This window comes from Camellia sinensis, chromosome 5 (genome assembly GCF_055761805.1).
Source record: "Camellia sinensis isolate YWXY chromosome 5, ASM5576180v1, whole genome shotgun sequence".
Classification (NCBI taxonomy): Eukaryota; Viridiplantae; Streptophyta; class Magnoliopsida; order Ericales; family Theaceae; genus Camellia; species Camellia sinensis.
In genome coordinates, this window is record NC_138965.1 from 164,772,933 (window position 1) to 164,792,870 (window position 19,938).

Consider the following 19,938-nt stretch of genomic DNA (forward strand, 5'->3'; position numbering starts at 1 on the left):
CGAGAGAGGCATCGCTCGAGCGACCTGTCGAGGTTTAAACTCTGCTACTGCGTCTCTTCGCTTCATTTTTTGCCCTTTTTGCTTCGAGCGTTGTCTCTTTCACTCCCTTTGGGCGATTACACTCCCATTCATGTTCCTCCCTTGGATTTTGCTCGTGTTTGGGGGTCTTACTCTTCGTCTATCTAGCATTGTCACTTTTGGTAAGTTTTTTTTCTTTATTGTTACTTCTCGTTTTGTAATATGTCTGTGAGTCTGTTCTGGTTTAATCTAGGTTTCTTCATTGTTGATTTTAGTTATTTCATCATGTTTTAGAGTCTCTCTCTTGCATCTAGGGTTAATGGTTTCGAACATTGTACTCTGCGTTTTGCTAGGGTTTAATTTGGGATTTTATTTAGTGTTTAATATCTGTGTTTGTTATTTTCTGATTAGTTTGTTGGTCATATTATTTATATTCTGCTAAAGTTTTATGCTTATTTTTCTAACAATATTGGACTAATGGTGTTTTCATGGTTACTTTGTTTGGATTTGGGGCTTTCTCATTTTTTTCCATTGGGTATCTTGTGTTGTGGGTTGCTGTTTCTCTCTGTGATTGTCTTACTCTTGTGGGTTGTTTAGTCATGGTTGAGTCCTCAAAGCGTCGTAAAACCACTGTGTCTCACCCAAGTTTCAACATTGATAAATTTGAGTCCAAAGAGAAGTCAAAATTGTTTAGGGAATTTTATACCTCTCGCAAAGTCCACCTTGAGAGGAATGTTCTTCCCAGTGCTTTTGAGTTGCTACCAATTCGTCCACTGTTTGATACCTTAGGGGGTGATCAAGTATTGCATTTCTCCGGGCCTCAAAATCTAAGTCTTATTCGTGAGTTCTATTGTAACATGCACTCCATTCGCAAAGAAATTCCGGCATCTTTTACCACTTGGGTTTGGAAGAAGTCTCTCGTCATCACTGGGGATGTTTTTCGGATGTTTCTTAGTCTTCCCGAAGTCTCGGATTTTCGTTTTCCTCTCCTTACTCGTACTGGTATTAACTTTGATCAAGTTGCTTCTGCGTTTTGTGGATGTTCCCGGACTTGGTTTGCCGGGGCACTCATTCAGCAAAATGAGTTGCTTCCTAGGTTCTGTCTTCTGAATATCATTGTGTGTGCTAATCTTCATGTCACTACCCATTCTTCTCACATTACCCAAGATCAGGGTTATGTGTTGTATTGCATCGATCACAGGCTTCCCATTGACTTACCCGAGATGATAGTCACAAAGATGATTTCTATTTTTGAGGGACGTAAGTCTTTAGGTCTTCCGTATGGATGCTTGCTCACTCGATTTCTCACTTCTCTTAATGTTCCTGTTTATGATGATGATGAGTTTGCTTCTTCTATTAAACCTGTTACTAAGTTGACAGTCTCCCAGAGTCAAGCTCATGTTCGGGGGCGTGTGTCGGGAGTTGGGATGTCTGACACAGGTGGTGATCCCTGTGCTGAGGAGGAGGAGTTTGATGCAGCTACTGCTGGTGCACCTGATCTGCCTGAGATGTGTCCTAGATCATTTCGTGGCCAGCTGCAGCAGTTTGAGCAGTCTATCACGTATCGGCTTGACCAGTTGGATGCTCGGATGGATACCCTTGATAGTCGCCTTGATTAGCAGAGCACTATGCTTGTGCAGATTCTCTCATTACTCCAGATGTAGTAGCCACCTCCATCTGATTCTTAGTTCTTGACAATCTTTGGCTCCTACTTTTTGGACAATTTTTTGTTGTTCTTTTCTTGGACAGTTTTTCTGGTTTATACTTATTTCTTTTGTCACTCCCGGACAAAAAAGGGAAGTATGCATTTTGGGGTGATGTAAATGGGATATTCATGATGTTTATATGTTTTTGGGATATATGTTTTTGCATCCTTATGATGTTTTCTTTGCAGATAGCACTAGATTAGTTTGTGTATAGGCTATATGATTGTTTGGGTTTTATAGATGTTGATATTTCTGTTTTTTTAAGTCTTGATGGTTTATTATGTTGCATAACAAATTTTCTCCATGTTTATTTTGTGCAGATTGTTTTTCTATCAAGATTGGTTTTATAGGTGGTTCGTTTTTTTTTTTTTTTAAGTTGGTTTGTTTAGATAGCACGTTTGTTTAGGAACTTGTGTTAGAAAGTTTTGTCCGGGAATTGACAAAGGGGGAGATTGTTAGGTCCCTTAGTCTTGTCAATCCCGCGAACAAACTTGAGTTGATTGAGTTGTAATTTTTCATTATGTTTTCTGTTCCTCACTCGAGCGTAGGAGTCCTCGCTCGAGCGAAGAGTGCATCTGTATAAAAACTTGAAAGAGATGAATGTGCGCTCGAGCGAAGCTTGCGTGGCTCGAGCGAAGAAGTGCGTCTGCATAAAAACCTGAAAGAGTTGATTATACGCTCGAGCGCAGGTTGCTTGGTTCGAGCGAAGCCACTTATGGAAATCATGCGAGATAAGTTCCTCGTTCGAGCGAGCTTCACAGTCCAGGATTTCTATAAGTATTTGTTTTACTCCAAAACTGGGATTAGGTTTTTTAGATCTACTTTGAGGTTTTCTAAGGTTTTCTTCTGGAGAATTTTTTGTGAGTTTTCCTTGATAATTTGAGTGAGTATTAAACTCATGAATTGACAAGCACATATCAAGAAGGTTGATTGATTACATACAAGAGTAGTCTTCTTCGGTGGATTCCGAAGATTCAAACGTGGAGTTTCAAAGGAGTTTTGATTCTATACGTAGTCGTTGATTCGACAAGTAAAGTTGTGGATTCAACTTCAGATTAATCAGTTCCAAGACGAAGGCTTAGTGAAAGAGTTACAGAAGGTTTGAAGACAAATTGGATGAGTTGGATAATTTGTTTGTTATCTTTGTAATCTTTCATTCTTCAGTAGTGGATTAATTAGTGGCGTTTCCCCGTGGTTTTTTATTACAATTGAAGGTTCTTCAATTGTGTTTTTTTCACGTAAAAATCGTTTGTGTCGATTTATTGTTTATTTCGAAAACAATAATCTAAATCACTTTTGTAAGTGCTTGATGATTTAGATTGTGTGTTTTGAATGATTGGGAATTAAAATATTTTAATCTTGATCTAATCACGAATCACTTAGGATTTTCACATTGTAGTAGCTTAGGCTACTCAGCACACAGATACAGACATTTAGACTCACATGATGCAACTCAGAAACATTTCTAGCATAATACATGAACAAAGACCTCTTCAACTCTATATAAATCAAGCCACAAAGTGGAAATAAGATAGTGAAAACTAAAATTTGATCATACACCTCTGACTTTCAGATGTACTCTAAAAGTATATATAAAGATAAAAGGGGAGAGAGAGCGAGAGAGAGAAGTTTCCAATTTGTTCTGTTAGACACTTGGGACACTGTTAGACTTCAATGCAGATCTCATAAACATTACCAACAAATTAACATAAGTTCGTGGCAACTTGAATAGGGTTATCATATAACTCAATACCATGACAGAGACATAAATCACAACTACAAACAAAAGCAAAACCCAAAGATGTTGTGTAGAAGTAGTCTAATGTGCTCTTCGGAAATTGAATCACATCAACTTTTATCAAATACAAAATATACCCAAAAACACCCTTATGCAGCTCAAATTAATTTCTTGGAATGTGAGGGGTCACCTAGATAAAAGATTGGTTGTTCATAGATGGAACGCTTCCGTGGTTCCGCTTTGCTATTTGTTTTCAAGAGACGAAGATAAAATATATAGATAGGGAAGTGGTAAGGAGTTTCTGGGGTGGCGTATGGGAGGATTGAGCTTTTCTTGGGGCAATGGAGACTGCAAGTGATATTCTAATGTTGTGGGACATGGGTTTGATCAAGGAGGATGTCTGTTTCTTATTTGTTTAGAAGCAGAGAGGATGGCTCTCAGTGGACCCTTTCAGGTGTTTTTGAACACCAAGATGAGGAAGATAGAAGATTTATGTGAGCTGAGTTGTCAGCAGTGAAGGCAAGTTGGAATTGCCTGGGATGACAATAGGTTGATTTCAATGTCACTATTCCTGATGAGATGTTAGTATGTTAACCGATAATGTTGGCTATGTTGAAATTCTCTGACATCATTGTAGCAGAGCAGTTGAAGGACTTACCACTAGAATGGGACAAATTTAAATGGTCTAAGTCTACTCGCCTTCTATGTCTAGACTGGATAGGTTTTTGATCTCTTCTGATTGGGAGGACCATTTCCCTACAGTTGTTGGCCACTAGTCATGTTCTTCTGCTTCTCAATTGTGGGGGTGGCCCCGGTTGGGGAGTATATCCCATTTCGCTTCGAAAATATGTAGTTAAGGGAGTTGGGCTTTGTGGATATGGTGTAAGGGGTGGTGGGATAGTGAGACAATGGATGGCAATCCTACCTTTCGTTTGGCATGGTAAAAGCTCTTAAAGCAAGATTTGAAGACTTAGAATTTGAAGGTTTTTGGTAGGGTTGACATCAAATTGTTGGACAATATTACATTGTTCGATGGAGAAGATGGATCAGGAAAATAAAAAAGTGCAGGGGGACAGGCTTATGTTATTAGAGGTGGCTAGTTGGATGCAAAAAACCAAAATGATTTATACGAAAGAATTGTCAAGTATTGTCAAGGGGACAAATCAACCTTCAATGTCATTATCGAAAACATGGAAAGGAGGGGACCACCATAGAAAGGGATTAAGCACATGCAAAGCGGGATCATTAATGGGAAGAGGACCATGTATGTAAAAATGGCTTGCTAACTGCTGAGGCAATTTTTTTTATATTTTTTAAGAAGGATTCAGAATTTGGCAATATAATTGGTGGTATTAAGTAATTTTCTTTTGGAATTTCAATGGAGATAAGAGGTGAGGATATGATAAGGACATGATGAAAATTGGGAAGAAGGGAATGAAAATGTTGAGTCCAGATCCTCTCCAGCTTCTCTCTCCGGCTCATCCTCCGGGCAACGGGTCAGATCACCTACAAATAAATAAACGGCTCAGATTCGTTTCATTAAAAAAAAAAAAAAAAATACATACTCACTAACACACACATAATCACTGTACACACACACTCTCAATCCTTCCCTTTCTCTCTCTCCGTCCCTTCTTACTGACACACACTCATCACGGCACTCTCTCTCTCTCTCTCTATCACATTTCTAACCCAAAAAAAATTTAAAATCACACTCTCTCTATATCACATTTTTAATAAAAAATAAAAAATAACTATTTTAATCTTTTTGATTTTATTTTCATAATATATATATATATATATATATAATTTTTAATATAAAATTTTAATTTTGGCTCTTTTTTGATAAATCCTATTTTTAACAGTTTTATTCCATAAAACCCAACCTATTTTTGAATATTCCATTAGGTCCATTTCATACCAAAAGACCAAAAAAACCCTCAAACAAACACGCGCCTCTCTCTCTCTCTTTGAATCTAATAATCGTCTCTCTTCCTCTATTCTTGCGCAGGAAATCACGCACAATATCTCTACATTCCAGAAATCCCAATTCGTATTCCATATCGCCTCAAAGCCCAGAATACTGACTTTATTCCATCGTCGCATCGTCACATCGTCTCATCATCTTCTTCGTCGTCCTTACGCCGTCGGTCGCCCAAATTGTGGATTCACTATTGCTGAACATCCGTAAGGTCTATCTTCGTCAAAATCACCTTCGACGACTATTTGTGACAACGCAACCATTAAAATGGGCAAAAAACGTAAGCATTATACTCATTCGTGTATTTAAACCCTAAATCTCTTTATCAACAAACAACATTGTGAACTTGTACAAATATGCTCTGTTTGTATGCATACAATATATAGAAGTCCATATTGTTCATTCTGTTGTGGTCTCTGTTGAAAATTTTTGGGTAATCAAATAATTCCAGATGTTATTGGGTTGTTGTTCAATGCTGTGAACATTCACTTGGATTGAAAATGTTTTGGCAAATTCTGTTTTTGTTGTTGTTGTTGAAAGATGTGAATATTCACATTGATTGAAAATTCTGTTGTTGTTGTTGTTGTTGTTGTTGTTGAAAGATGTGAATATTCACATTCATTGAAAATGTTTGGATAATCAGATATTATTGGTGGTGTTGTTTTATACTGTGAACATTCACATAGAATTAAAATGTTTGGCCAATGCATAAGGATATTTAGATTTTTTTCCAACCTTTGTGAATGTTTGCTTTACTGGTTGAAAGCTGTGAACATTCACATTGATTAAAAAATTTTGGGTAATCAAATAATTCCAGATGTTATTGGGCTGTTGTTCAATGCTGTGAACATTCACATAGATTGAAAATGTTTTGGCAAATACTGTTTTTGTTGTTGTTGTTGAAAGATGTGAACATTCACATTGATTGAAAATTCTGTTGTTGTTGTTGTTATTGAAAGATGTGAACATTCACATTCATTGAAAATGTTTGGATAATCAGATATTATTGGTGGTGTTGTTCTATACTGTGAACATTCACATGGAATTAAAATGTTTGGCCAATGCATAGGGATATTTAGATTTTTTTCCAACCTTTGTGAATGTTTGCCTTGCTGGTTGAAAGCTGTGAACATTCACATTTATTGAAAATTTTTGAGTAATCAAATAATTCCAGATGTTATTGGGTTGTTGTTCAATGCTATGAACATTCACATGGATTGAAAATGTTTTGGCAAATTTTGACACAGTCAAGATACACATCCATTTACAGATGTGGATATTCACATCCACACACAAACTGTGGTCATTCACACCCATGCACACAACTGTGAACATGCATATTAGTGGCAATGCTATGAATGTTCACATCTGTTCCACTATGCTAATCATATGAGCCTTGACTTAATTTTTTTAAAATCCTCCATTTTGCAGATCTTGCACCAAATAAAACCTCAAAGAGAAAGAGAGATGAGTACTGTGTTAAGGAAGAAACCCCACAAGCAAACACTAGCAGCAATGTTGACATGCGCCATGTGAACTACAGATCTAACATGACCGGACTGGTGAAATTAATGAAAAGCACCAAATTTACACAAGCACAACTTGGCTGTCTGTAACAAACACCTTTTTGGAATTTGTTAGATGTATTGAGAAACAATGAGATCGACCTTGACAAATGCATGAAGTATGATGATGTTGTTGTGCATGTCCTACAAATGTACAAAGTTCAAAAGATGCCTTCTACATTGGGGAGAAGAAGATGAACATACACAACAGCGACATCAAGCTGATTTTTGGTGTGGACTGTGGCAGTAAGCCGATGGACATATCATATGGTGCGAAACCAAAGACTGGCATTATAAACAAAAGGTGCAAAAATGTCAGCCAGTTGACTGCAAAATGGATACGCATCCTTTTGACCGAGGCATTGAAAGGCAAAAAGAAAGATAACAATGAAGAAGTTGCCCGACTAGTTTGCATGTATGCTTGCCAAAAGCTTTTTTTCTCAACAAGCGGAGAGACAATAGGATGGGACTACTACGCACATATGGTCCCATTGGAAAGCATGCAAGAATATGATTGGGCCAAGCAAATTAGAACAACATTGACATCGTCCATTTCCCAAAATGACAAAAAGCTAGCAAAAGCCACCGGCAGTATCATGTTATTGATGGTAAGTACCCATGTTGTCAAATAACAAGATTCACATGTCCTTCAGTGTTGTTCATCTAAGCCAACTATGAACATTCACATCTGTAACACTGATGTGAATGTCCATAGGCACTTATGTTTCACAGATGTGAATGTTCATATCTGAACCACTGATGCGAATGTTCACATTCACTCATAATATAACACTGTGAATGTTCACAACAGTGCCACTGATGTGAATGTCCATAGGCACTTTTGTTTCACAGATGTGAATGTTCACATCTAAACCACTGATGCGAATGTTCACATTCACTCATAATATACTATTGTTAATGTTCACAACAGTGCCACTGATGTGAATGTCCATAGGCACTTATGTTGCACAGATGTGAATGTTCACATCTGAACCACTTATGTGAATGTTCACATTCACTCATAATATACTACTGTGAATGTTCACAACAGTGCCACTGTTATTAGTGTTGACATATTTTGACATTACTATGCAAATGCTAAATAACATATGTGTTTGTTGTTTTATTGAAGTATTGGTTGTGTGAGCACACAACCATCCTACAACCTCACAAGCCCAATGCTTTTTCTCACTGTGTGAAGTGGGATCTGACTGCTTTACAAAAGAAGATGAAAATCACCTCTTTGGCTGATTTGGGTTTTAATGAGGTAGGGCCTTCAACTACTGATCAAAACATTCACATTATAACACCACCTAGATATATATGTTAAGTAACATAATTTTTTCATTTTCAGGTTAATGCCGGTGAACTCTTTGCAATCCCAATAGAATTACAAAAGTTCAAGCATAAAACATTAAAGGTGGAGCCCGAAATTTATGAACCAACCACAACATCTCCCAACCTATCTGACATCAAGGAAGAACAACACAATGGCAGCAACTCCCACTTTTCTGGGGATGGGGTGGAGCTAAAGGACAGTAATGAGGACATTCACATTCCGTTTAGCAGCCCACATAATGACAGAGCTATTGTCATACCAAACACAAACCAACCTGATTTTATTGATGTGCTTATCAAAGAAAATCGGAAGGTTTGGGGCGTCATAAGGCAATGGGAAACAAAGTACAAACACCTTCAATTCTCATGGGAGTTAAGGGCAAGAGTCATAGCTGGTCTTGAACATAAATTGTTTAACCAGTCCAGGCCACCCAACATGAATACCAAAATAAAAAAGTGCATGGAGCAGAAGGATGAAGAAATAAAACGCTTAACGCAGCTGGTCATCGACTTAGAATGAGAGAAAACAATTCTTCAGGACCTTTACGATGACCAGTCAGTCTACATTGTCACACAGGCTGTGGCACAGAAGCAACCCCCTAGCCCAATGCAACACAATATCAGCCCACCTTCTAGGGTGAAGCGTATAAAGGAAAAAGATCGAAAAGAACATCGCTTGCCTGACTTCCAATACCCAGACTTACCTGGCCAAAAGCAGCCCCATATAGTCGAAATGGTTGAAGATGTGGAGAAACACCCACCAGCGAAGCAGCCAAAAAAATTAACCTTGACCAACAAGTTCAAAGTCTGGAGCAAGATGTCCAAACAAGACAAGCAAAAGGTCCAAGCTTTACAAAAGAGTGGAGGCGATGAGTAAGTGACTGTACAAACACCTAATGTTAACATTCACATTCCATAATTGTCTACATTCATCACTGTGCTTATTTATTTGGTTTGTTCAGATCTGTGCAATGTAAATATTCACATTGGTTTGTTCATAATGCACAGGCTGCTTGTGTGGAAAAAGGATTCAAAGGCTACACATGTGTATTTTGATAACATTGGCAACCTTATCAAGGAGGAATCGATACACAGCAATATATGCCATTACGAAGATGATTCACTCTTCATGCATATACGCACAGAGACACACACACACCCACAGCCACAGACACACATTGTTCACCCACCACAAATAATATAATATGACCCCATGTTTGTGCAGCTCATAGATGCATATGTCGAACTATTACATGAACAACAAGAGGTGGTCAACCCAACTTCGAATGAAGCATCATTCATCTTCGCGAGCATGTGTTTGGTAAAATCTATCATTCCATTATTTCTAATATGAATGTGAAACTTCACAGTCCATTAATTATTTGTCCAATGTGTACAGAAAGTGATACGAGAGTACCATCCTCGCAAAAGGAGTAAACACATTGATGCACATGTCAAAAACAACCAAGGAGAGAGATACATACTATTTCCATTGCACCATGAGTACCATTGGATGATAGTTGTGTTTGATGTTAAAGACAATTTTGTGGAGGCATTACAACTCATTGCGCCCAGGGACAGGCATACATGACCCGCATATCGACCACGCACAGGAAGTTGTAAGTGGCTCTGTTTGAACACAAATATGACTTATTCTCATGCGTTAAATGACTGTACACACATATATGTTTGTTGGTTCCTAATTCGAAATTCCCTACACAAAGGAAGTACATCGAGCATGTTGTGCGCGTTATTGGCAAGTCATCACTGCTATGCACTAAGTTAGCAGGCCAAAATCCATCACAACCAATCATAGTAGTTGATGTTTGTCCTCAGCAAGGCGACGACTCGTAAGACTCACTACATTTTTTACAAATCCTCCACAACCATTATGCAAACATACATGTCAACTGCTAATCAAAACCATTTCGTATTTACAAAGTGGACTGCGGACCTACAGTATGTTACATCATACGAGCGCACATATACCTTGAAGAAATTGTGGGTAGCCTCACTAGTTCAGAATGGTGTGGACTACGAGATTTGTTAGTACATAATTTTTTGAATCATAAGAAATTAGAGCTTCATTAAAACCTATAGGTGGGGGGTGTCCACCTACAAACTAACCAACATTCGATATGAATGTTAATATGGAATGCTTTGACATTTTGACACCAACTGATTGTAAAATAGTGATACAACATCTATTAATGGGAAAAAGCCACCTGCGAATTTTGAACTACCTTTGGCGTTGTTATGTTTTATAAATGTGAATGTTCACAGTTGCACCACTAATGTGAATGTTCACATTCACTTATGATATCCATACTACTGTGTTGCTATGAGTGTAATTTATGCGATTGTTTGAACCCGATTGTTCTATAATACACATATTTTGTGCAGGAGTGTACACTTGGTCTACATGACATCATTGCAAATCACATACACGTGTGAATATTCCCATTTGTTCTTATTCATAACAGTTGTGAATGGTATTCTTCTCTGCCAAATGTGAACATTCACTTATGATATTCATATGCACTAATGTTTTGCAGATGTGAATGTTCACAGTTGCAACACTGATGTGAATGTTCATACTCACTTATGATATTCATAATGCCGTGTTGTGATGAGCATAATTGATGCGATTTTTGGAACCCGATTTTTCTGTAATACACATACTTCGTGCAGGAATGTACACATTGTCTGCATGACATCATTACGGATAACATACACAGGTGTGAATATTCACATTTCTTTTCATTCATAACAGTTGTGAATGTTCACACTATGCTAATCTCTATGCATGTGAAAGTTCACATCACAGCTTATATTCATGTCAACATTGACAACAATAAGGTAAAAAAGTTAAACCCATGTGCAAGTTTTCAGATAATATGATTCTTTTACGTAAGTGTGAATGTCCACATCATGTATTCATCATTACAACTTTAACAAAATATCAGTTTCGTACCCAAAAAGAAAAAGAAAAAACACAAATGAAATACTAAGTTTGTCAAACCATTATTTTGCTTGCCAACACAACACAATCTTATTTCAAAAATGAATATAAGAATTCAATGTAAAACACAATGTTGAGATGAAAAATATACATCCTATATCGGCTCGTTGCATGATTTCCGATTATGGCTCCCCAACTTATCTCATCTCCCGCACCTTATTTGCTTCAGTTTCTCACCCCTTGATAGGATCCTATTCTTTTTCGGCCTTCCGGGTGGTCTTTTCACAGTTGACGGGTATATAGTGAAGTCCGTGGGATCAAAAGACGGTTTCTCCACCGATGGTATAGGGAATATGGCACCCGAATAGGCTGCACGATATGTCTCTACATGAAAGTAATGTTCCACACAATCATTGTGATTGTAACGGCTCTTCTGAATGGCAATAACAGCATGGTCACATGGGAATTCGTTGATTTTCTATTTGAAGCAAGAACATGTATGCCTCACATCATCAACTGTAACAAATGGTATCGAATGAACTTCAAACACATCCTCATTGGCTTTGCTAACTTGCCAAGACCTGCTGTCATTGAACGAATCCATAAGCCTTGTTTCGAATGTAGGACAAATAAGCTCATTCCATTTGTTTGCTTGGTCACGCCGTGCAGACATTTGCCGCATCAACTGAATACGAACTGTGTCCACCATTTGAGTGATAGAAAGATTACGTGCTTCTTTAATCCAGTTATTAAATGACTCTGCCACATTGGATGTCATCTCCCTATAACGTATGCCCCTGCACAATATCACAAACATTTTACAATATAGAATTTAACAGGTCTGAACATTCACGTTGACAGATGTGAACATTAACATCATTTGCAATGAACATTAACATCAACTTACATGATAGACAGATGTGAACATTAACATCAACTTAAATGATAGACAGATGTGAATGTTAACAACAACAAAATATGACAGATGTCAACATTCAAATCTGTAATACATTGCATGACTGTTTGACAAATTAACAGATGTGAACATTCACATCAATCACATCAGTCATCATTAGCAGATGTGAACATTCACATCATTTACATTGAACATGAAACACAATTGGAAGATTGTTACCATTCTAAACTGAAAATTCACATCGCTACCATTCTAAACTTGACAAATGGAATACTTTAGGAAACTATTATTACCTGAAGTATTAATTTGCCCAATGCTCAGGTGCCAAGTCCTTGAAAAAATTATGTGCTCGTTGTTTACCCTCCTCTTTTAATTTTGCAACCTTTTCATGGAACCCTACCACAGTTGGCTCGTAAGCATAGTCACCCAAACTACTTACTAGGTGATCCCTGAATCCATTATCAATTCCTTTCATCCGGTCTCTTAAATTGCTCTTCAAGTGTTGTAAGCAATAACCGTGATGAGCCGATGGGAACACCTTTGGCATAGCTTCTAACAGACCAAGATTACGATCCGAAATAAAAGTAATCTGGCGCTTACCATCAACAACCTTCCCAAGTTCATGCAAGAACCATGACCAATTGGCTGTGGTCTCTGAATCAACAATTGCAAATGCAACAGGAAACAGACCTACAATACAACACCAATACACAACTGTTCACAATGTTCCAAAGTGAATAGAAAACAATATAAACAAAACAGGTCATGTGAATGTTTATATCTACATTGCCCTATTACTATTGTTATTTTTGGATTCGAGCTCGTAAACATCAATGATGTGAACATTCACATTAACGAACATTAATAATTCATTGTTGATTGTTGAGTCATTGATAATGTGAACATTCACAGCACTGTTCATTAATGGATCAACTGACATTAGTATACACTGATGTGTATACTAATGTGAATGTTCACATTCACATCAGTGCAAACTAATGTCAACGTTCACATTACTTATAATTTCTCAATCACTCATTTGTCCATACTATGCTGCTCAATGTGAATATTAACATGAATAGACAGCTAAAAAAAATACTAACCATTGTTTCCGTCTTTTGTCGTTGCCGCAAGTAGCTGACCTTTGTACTTTCCTTTAAGGAATGTTCCATCGAGGAATAATAAAGGCCGACAAGAATTGAACCCAAAAATACACGCAGCGAATGACACAAAGAAACGACAAAACTATTGACTACTCACATCATAGTCAATATTGACATAACTCACCGGATTGTTTCGCATCACAGTATCCGAATACCACCGCAGCTAGTCAAACGATAATGAGTGATCTCCATGAATACCAACCTTTGCTTTCTTCACACCCAACCATACGACATGGTAACTCACATCCAACCCATAATCCCTTTTCAAAATAGTCACCACATCACATGGCCGAGTCAACGGCTTGTCCCTCACAATTTTAGATATGGTACTCGACACCAAATCCGAACTAACTCGCGGATTCTTCGATGTTCGGACATCCGTACCACAACTATGCACATCACTAAACCTCTTGATGTAGAAAAAACCATTTGCTCGTTGTGCTCTACAATGTATAGCCTACAAGTAGCCTCTCTCCTCCCGCATTGCACACACAGCAATAACTCTTGTTGTCTCATTCTTGACGTACGTAAACTGAAACCCATATTGGATGGCATACTTACATAAAACATCACGAAATTCTTGTGCACCTCCAACAAACCGTTTGTCCCACATGCGTAATACCATTTGCCCAAGGGACTGACAACAACACCTTCTCCTTATGGTGGCAAAATCTCTGTAGTGCATCAATTTCTTCCTCAACCCCCACACACAGGGATCCCGAGCTACTTGACTGACCAATGTCACTTTTCAACTCAACCACAACTTCTACATGTTGTACCCCCATTGATTTAGCAAGCAGTAACATGTTCTGAAATTCTTCCTCATTGTCCAAATCACACCTATTAATCCCAGGTAGTTTACAGAACAATGAAATAAAACCAGCAGACAACTCATCCCATTTTTCACACAAACACTCCACCAAACGAGAATAACACAATGCGCGGGCAACATTTATTGCAGTTGTACTGTAACCATATGTATACACCAACATCATAAAGGTATCCATCTCCTGTAAAAACACAAAAAACACAATAATGAACAGTAATCAAAATCGATATGAAAATTCACATTGTGCAAAAATTAGATGACTATGTGTACAGTTCAAGTGCTAAATTCATAATTCACATTAAGAAGATGTGAACATTCACATTGATACATATACATATTCTTCGAATTATATCACCCACGCAGAGCCTCATAAGTAAACATCAAAGTAAAATGAGAACATCAACAATCTTCACATAATATTAACAAGATGTCAACATTTACATTAACACATATACTCTGAATTATATCACACACACAGAGCCTCATTAAGTAAACATCAATTTAAAATGAGAACATCCACATTCTTCACATATTCCACATTAACAAAATGTAAACATTCACATTGATACATATACTCTGAATTATATCATCCACACAGAGCCTCATTATGGATACATCAAAGTAAAATGAGAACTACACATTCTTCACATAATCTGAATGAACTCCCATCCACAGGACCACGTAAAATGCATATAATTGAAAAAACAGAGCATCCGATCCATATCAATCGAAAAGCAGAGCATCTGATCCATCATATGAATGAAACCATAAACTGAACATGTATTCATAACCAAATTGATACTAACCTTAATCATGCAATCCTACAATCGTCCAGAAACTCGATAACAACTGATTTGAACTAGTTAAAGTCTAAAAAATGTGACAATCGAACACCTTCCTCTTCGTCCTCTTCACTCAAAAATCACCGAACCAGACTACAACAGCAAGAATGAAACCCTAGCACATCCAAGCCTTAGAACGAGCATGTAAAATACAAACGTATCCCTCCGAATTGGAATGATGATGAAAAGCGTAAAATAGAAACTGCCAAACTGAATCAGCGAAGAAACAGGCAACGTAATATGTATTAACATTGTACATATATATATATATATATATATATATATATATATATATATATAAGGGCAAAATAGTCCAGGTAAACATATTAAATTCGAAAAATGGACCTTATGGAATAAAAAGAAAAGTGTATGGGACTAATCAGGTTATAACATTCATTTGTGGACCTAATGGGTTATAACAACTCTAAAATGGATTTATAAAATTAATATCATTGAAACTATACTTTTAAAATAAAACTAATATTAAATATATTTAATAAAAATTTAAAATAAATAAAAAGTAATTACTATGTTTAGTTATGTTTTCAAAGTATTATTTTTAAAATATAAAAATTATTTTGATGAAATAAAACACACAAAAATCATATATTTTTGAAATTCTCAAAAATAATCTTCATTCCAAAAAAAATATATGAAGTCATTATTTTTAAAATTATTTTAAAAATATATGAAAATTAAACTCGTTTGGTTAATAAAATTAAATTAAAAGTCATTATTTTCATTTTTTTTTTCTGAAAAATTTAATATTAGTCTTATTTTAAAACTATATTTTCATTAAATAAGTCATTATTTTCATATATGAAAATTTTAAAAATAATAATTTGAAAGCATAACTAAACATAGTAATTACTTTTTATTCATTTTAAATTTTTGTTAAATATATTTAATATTAGTCTTATTTTAAAAGTACATTTTCAATGATATTAATTTTATAAAAATTAAAATTTTATATTAAAAATTATTTATATGTATATATATATATATATATATTATGAAAATAAAATTAAAAAGATTAAAATAAATTTTTTATTTTTTATTAAAAATGTGAGAGAGATAGAGAGAGAGAGTGAGTGAGTGAGTGTGCTGTGATGAGTGTGTGTCCAGTGAGAAAGGACGGAGAGAGAGAAAGGGACGGATTGAGAGTGTGTGCAGTGAGTTTGTTAGTGAGTATGTATTTTTTTTTTTTTTATTTAAAGAAACGAATCTGAGCCATTTATTTATTTGTAGGTGATCTGAGCCGTTGACAGGAGGCTGAGCCGAAGAGAGAAGCAGGAGAGGATCCGGACTCGAAAATGTTGTCTGCATTTTTTTGATCAAAAAAAAAAGATTCATTGATAGAGTTAAAAAGGACGGCAAGAACTTGATCTTGTCAGAAAAAATTCGTTTGGTGGAACTTTCAAAATATATTTCTACACTCACTTTTGAAAACTCTTTTCAAGGAAGGAAAATTTGGACTAACTGGTCATCCCACCGGTCATCCGGCCGGTTGACCGGAACAGTGTTTGGTTTTTTATTTTTTTTTCACCTGTTATTTTATATTACAAAAAAAAATTGTGAAATATTTTTTAAATTTTTTATGAGCTTTAAATAGAATTTTGAGTTGTGTGTTTAATTATGAGTTGTAAGTTTTTATATCAAATATCATATGTCACATCACTTAATTTAAAACTCTTTTCAAAACTCATAACCAAACAAATTTTTCACACTCAAATCATAATTCCAAAACTCGCAAACTCAAAATACAACTCCATTCTCAAATCATAATTTTAAAACTCTACCAAACACTATCAAAATGTTGACAAGGAATCAACACAACCACACCCTCCTGACAATTCATTGTTCAACTCACAAGAAGGTTCATACTAGCAAAACAAAATGACAAAAAAACCCCACACAACAGCCAAACCCCTTGCCCAATAGCTTTCCTGAACTTCAGATTTCTAACACTTTCAATACTTTCCATGAAATCACGCACAGAAATGCAACCCACGTTACCCACTGAAAATGTTGTCTACACTTAAAAGTTGTTTGGACAGTTACTACACCATTGATATTCAAAACAACTGTTATAATTAGCCTCCTATATAAATTATGAAAAATGATTTATAGCTCGAAATTGTTACCCCCGAATGGCCCGAATGTGTTGGCACCCTCTCTCTCTATTTTGTCTCTCCTCTCTATTTCCATTTCTCTCTATTAGACCAAAGTCCCTAAAATCGATCTCCTTTCAAACGTAGACACTGCCTCAAAACTCTCTCTCTCTCTCTCTCTCTCTCTCTCAAACAGCTTTGTCTTTATCAAATCGACACCGGAGCCGTCGAAACCCTCATCTCTTCCGTCTCTGTTGGGTTCTTTCACGGCAACGGTGGAGGAAGTGGTGTGAGGATGCAGTGGTTGTTGGAATTTCTGGGTTTGATGAAGATTTGCAAATACATTTGGATTTGTACCCTTGCAAATTTGCCTCTCATCTTCTCTCTCTATATCTATATATATATATAGCTATTTATGTGTATGAATGATGAGTGCAAGAGAGGAGAAGAAGACAAAAGGCCCGTTTGGTAGAGCTGTGGGAAAGTGATTATAACTTATAGTCTAATAGCTTATAGCTTATAGCTGTAAACATAAGCTGATTTTTGACTTATAAATTAAGCTTCTCCTCCCACACTCAAAGAGTAAGTTGATTTTTAACTTACAAAAAGCTATAAGCTGTATTGTTAAGCTGAACCAAACACATCAAAATAGCTTCAATTAAGCTAAAAGCTTAAATAAGCTGGAAATAAGCCTTACCAAACAGGCCAAAAGGGGTCTTGGGTTTGGATTTGAATTCGAAGGATAAAAAAAATATATGATTTTTTTTCTAGATTCATAACACAAAGAACAGAGCTTGATAGATATATAACTGAAGAGAAAGACTTGGTGTGATTTTTTTTATTTTACATTCATAGCAGAAAGAACAAAGCTTCATGGGTATACAAAACTTTCATAGTGAGAGTGAAAACAAAGACCGATCAAAATTGAATATTGATTCTCTCCATTTTGGGTTTATATGATCTCTCTTTCTCTTTCTCTCTTTATGTGATGGGTTGAAAAAATTATGTTGGTGAAAGAACAATGGAAGATGAAAAGAGCTTTTAAGGTTGGGATTAATGGTGGATTTTAAGCAAACAGAGATGGTGGTTCTCTCTCTCTCTCTCTCTCCCTCTCTCATTTCTCTTCTCTTTCTTTATTTTGAAAATGCGTGAGTTTTACGCATGTTTGAGGCAACTGAGTCAAAAGTAAAAAAATGGGATGGAACACTTTCGGGCCATTCGGGGAGGCAAGATTTCGAGTTATATAGCGGAACCAATATATAACATGTTCCATCCCATTTTTTTACTTTTGACTCAGTTGCCTCAAACATGCGTGAAACTCACGCATTTTCAAAATAAAGAAAGAGAAGAGAAATGAGAGAGGGAGAGAGAGAGAGAGAGAGAGAGGGAGAACCACTATCTTTGTTTGCTCAAAATCCACCATTAATCCCAACCTTAAAAGCTCTTTTCATCTTCCATTGTTCTTTCACCAACATAATTTTTTCCACCTATCACATAAAGAGAGAAAGAGAAAGAGAGATCATATAAACCCAAAATGGAGAGAATCAATATTCAATTTTGATCGGTCTTTGTTTTCACTCTCACTATGAAAGTTTTGTATTCCCATCAAGCTTTGTTCTTTCTGCTATGAATCTAAAATAAAAAAAAAAAAATCACACCCAGTCTTTCTCTTCACATATATATCCATCAAGCTCTGTTCTTTGTGCTATAAATCTAGAAAAAAAATCATATTTTTTTTTATCCGTTGAATTCAAATCCAAACCCAAGACCCCTTTGTCTTCTTCTCCTCTCTTGCACTCATCATTCATACACATAAATAGCTATATATATATAGATATAGAGAGAGAAGATGAGAGACAAATTTGCAGGGGTACAAATCCAAATGTATTTGCAAATCTTCATCAAACCCAGAAATTCCAACAACCACTGCATTCTCACACCACTTCCTCCACCGCTGCCGTGAAAGAACCCAACAGAGATGGAAGAGATAAGGGCTTCGACGGCTCCGGCGTCAATTTGATAAAGACAAAGTTGTTTGAGAGAGAGAGAGAGAGAGAGAGGGAGAGTTTTGAGGTAGTGTCTACGTTTGAGAGGAGATCAATTTTAGGGACTTTGGTCTAATAGAGAGATGGAAATAGAGAGGAGAGACAAAATGGAGAGAGAGGGTGCCAACACATTCGGGCCATTCGGGGGTAACAATTTCGAGCTATAAATCATTTTTCATAAACTATTTGGAACAATTACAACCAAAAAAAAAAAAAACCAAGGTTTGATCTTTTTAACAAATTAAACTTTGAATTTTTTATTTTATCAATTTAAACTCCATACGTTTGATTTATTTTCAATATAAATCTTCTGCCTATTTTTGTTAAATAAAATCAATTGAAAAAAAATTAATATTTTAGTCATTAAACTCAATGAAAAATGATATTTTAGACATTTTGTGTATAAATACTATTTTTTTTTTCCTGTCGATTTTACTTAATAAAAACGGACAAATAGTTTAAATTGAAAACAAATTAAAAGATTAGAATTTAAATTGAAAAAATTAAAAATTCAGAGTTTAATTTGTTAAAAGGGTCAAACTCTTGGATTTTTTTATTTTTTTTTATGTAATTGTCCCAAATTATTTTGATTAGGCCTTTACATATATTATATCATTTACAAAAATAAATGACAATTGTGGCTATGGGAGGGGAAATTGAATGATAATTAGCATGAATTATCCAACAGTAAAATTATTCTTGAAATCATTTCCCTAAGTTATAT